We start from the raw sequence: 3,179 nt of genomic DNA, 5'->3' as shown, positions 1-3,179 counted from the left end.
CTTGGTCAATCTTTCTATATGGCTGTGAATGCTGGACAATCACTAAAGACAGTGAAAATAAAATAGAAGCAACAGAAGTGTGGTTTCTTAGGAGGCTGCTAAGGAGTATCGTGGAAAGAAAGGAAATCAAATGAGGTAATGCTTGATGAAGCCCACGTGGGACGCTCAATGTTAAAAACAATTAGGAAGCGACAAATGCAGTTTTTGGGACACCTAAATAGACATAAGGGTCTTGAACATTTTGCTCTCACTGGCAAAATTGAGGGCAAGCGGGGCAGGGGTAAGCTCAGAACAACGTACTTAGGGAACCTAAACAAATGGGTAACAGGGAAAGATCAGTAAAACGTAGCTTTTTTTAGAGCATCCGAGCAAAGGAATGAATGGAAAACCAAGATTGCCGATGTCTGTCGCAGATCTGGCAATGAATGATGATGATTACCAAGAAGTGCCCAATCTCTAAAGAGTATTCAATCATAATGTATTAAAATGTATTCATGTTTTATGTATTGATTACAGGAAATATAATACCATTATCCTCCAATTCCGACTACCATGATACGTTTAACCATTATGTCTTTCCCAAGTACGACCTTTGGGACAGAAAACGTGAAGTTATTTTCACCTTTAGGGGTGTTATTTTTGAAATTGTTGAAAGAGGTTGCTTGTGTCCTGCATAGAATTCTTTCTTTCTGTGCGAGCATGTATGACTTTTCGATTATTAAAATATTATGTTTTTAACAATAATGTACATTACGAAAGCCAGTTTTTAACACTTTTTTGGTTTTGCATTTCCCCAACCTTCTGCAATACGAATTGTATTTATTATATTTTTTAGTACCCCGAGTACAATGTGTGCATATTTATAAACCAGAAGGATTTCGTATTTTCCAGATATCTCTGTTTGGGTGTTCGCTTCTCTTTGTGGCTGTTCACGTAAGTCGTAGCGTCTTTGTTCCAAAATACAGAGCATTTATTTATTTTTAAAGTAAAATTGCCTTTACCTATTACACTTCATCAAACTGTTCACTGTTTAAAAATAAGACTGCGACTTCACTATCTGATGAGATGATGTATCTTGCAGAGCCAGGGCTCGTCCTGAAAGGCTAGACTGAAGCAGCCCGCTCTCTAAACTGTGCTGTTTACTAGTCTATACCATATGACAATACAGTTGAATCAGTAAATATGCACTAGGTGAGTATCTGATCGATTAACAGACTCAAAAGAATCGATTGTCAAGTATTTTAGGAAATACTGCGCACTGTTTGTGAACGAAAACCTCACTTGTCTACAATGGCGCCTTAGAAGACGAACTGTCCGAAGATTATATCTAAACGAAACTAATGAAAAAGTGAAAGTTAAACAACAGTGACTTCAGTCTCTGTAATATAACGGTGCACCCTTTAAATGATTCTGAACCACCGTTATTTTCTTTCAAATTCGAACGTTAAATGGTTCGGAAGTTTTAGGCGACCAAAGTGACGAACTTTCACAAACATAATACATAGACGACAACTGGAGAGTAAAAAATCTTCCAGGTCTGCCAGGACCAGCTCAGAAAAAGATTTGATGTAATTCCATGCCATGCCCCCCCCTCCCCAAAAAAAAATTTAAAAATCCCTTGCTTTTACTCCTTTCACCTTTATTCTGATGCAACTGAAATAAAAGCTATAACACTAACTATTCTGCATTATTTTTTTCCAGCAATCTCGATTACACAATAGGGTTTATTTTAATACGTTTTGATACGGGGAGGGGGTGAATGATATTTTCTTTACTCTTTACCATACTGATTATAACGATGTTGCCTGTGGGTTTTGGACAGCGAACGCCATCATCACACCTTTCCCACCAAAAATATGACTGGTAGTGTCAACGTTGCTATTTGACCTAGTACCGACCTTTTAAAGAATACCAAACAAAACACACAAAAAAACCTTTGTGTGTGTCAAAATTCATTTTCTTCATAATGAAAAGAAACCTTTCTTTTCAAAAAACGTTTCGTTCAAATTATTTTTCTTTCAAGAAGGGTTGAACATATCAATATTATTGACTGTTCATGAAACAGATCTTGGGTTGAATAGTTTATTAAATGTATCCCACGATAACATTGTCTTCCTTGGTATAACCCGTACATCTAATCCTCTCTTATTCTTACTATTGCTGAGAAATAAAAATGGGTAAGTCGGAAGATGCTTAATAATTTTAAATATGATTTACAGCGTCTGAGAACAGAATATTATGTGTTTTCAAGCAATAATTAAAATTTTGCTGGATCGACCTAGTTTCTGTTGAGTGTCACAGCTGCTAAGTGTTCATTTCCAATAACGGCGCAAGAGACAGACTAAGCATTTAATCCCGTTTTTCTTTATGCGGGTTAACAACAACATTAGAAATTTCGTAAATCGAAAAAAAGGGCGTAGTTCTTTAAGATGCATAATACGTCGACATTACATTAGTCACTCTGCAAGTCATCAACTGTTTTGACTCCATACATTCTTTCTTTTTTAACAAAGACAAAGAAAAAAAATCTTGCTTGATAATACCCAGCCAGAACCATGTACGTATAATGAAAAAAATACAACAAATTGATACAAACAAAAGTACTGGTAACAGTTCGAAAAAAATCGGTAAAGTAAAAAGTGATGTGCAAAAGATTGCTGGCTTTTTGTTGGAAGAGCAATACAACAACTAGATCTAGTTTTTTGTGGGGGGGTTTATTTTGTTTTGTTTAGCTTGTTGTGGCCAACATTGTTATTGATTGTTGATTGGTATTATTCTTATGCCGGGTTCTGTTATTGTTACCATTGTATGTGTTATGGTTATTGTTGGTTTTTGTTTTGTTTTGATGTTGTTGTTGTCGTTGTTTGTGGTGGTGGTGGTGGTGGTTTTTGTTGTTGTTGTTTTGTCGTTGTCGCTGTTGTTGTTGTTGTTGTTGTTGTTGTTGATGTTGATGTTGTTGTTGCTGCTGTTTTTCTTGTTGTTGTTGCTGTCGTTGATGATGATGATGTTGATGATGATGATGATGATGATGATGATGATGATGATGATGATGATGATGATGATGTCAAATAAGAGAAATTTGTGAACTCCTGGAACTAGTCCTTACACTAAACAACTTCTCCTTCAACGACCAACATTTTCTTCAACTCACAGGAACAGCCATGGGAACACCTGTAGCT

General features: G+C 36.1%; 1 protein-coding gene across 2 annotated transcripts in view; it reads left to right on the top strand.

Moving 5' to 3' along the window:
* Window positions 1–3,179, top strand: part of LOC101855107 (keratin-associated protein 10-4) — a 30,083-nt gene that overhangs the window by 3,540 nt on the left and 23,364 nt on the right. Inside the window, exon 1 of one of the 2 annotated variants that reach the window (XM_013083537.2) lies at window positions 386–933. The exons of the other annotated variant lie outside the window; for it this stretch is intronic. The gene's annotated coding sequence lies outside the window, so the exon portion shown is untranslated. Of the gene's footprint in view, window positions 1–385; window positions 934–3,179 lie in introns of those variants that run through there. 2 annotated transcript variants of the gene reach the window in all.

The sequence above is a fragment of the Aplysia californica genome, unplaced genomic scaffold (assembly GCF_000002075.1).
Source record: "Aplysia californica isolate F4 #8 unplaced genomic scaffold, AplCal3.0 scaffold00240, whole genome shotgun sequence".
Lineage (NCBI taxonomy): Eukaryota > Metazoa > Mollusca > Gastropoda > Aplysiida > Aplysiidae > Aplysia > Aplysia californica.
This window is presented reverse-complemented; position numbering and strand designations above follow the sequence as displayed.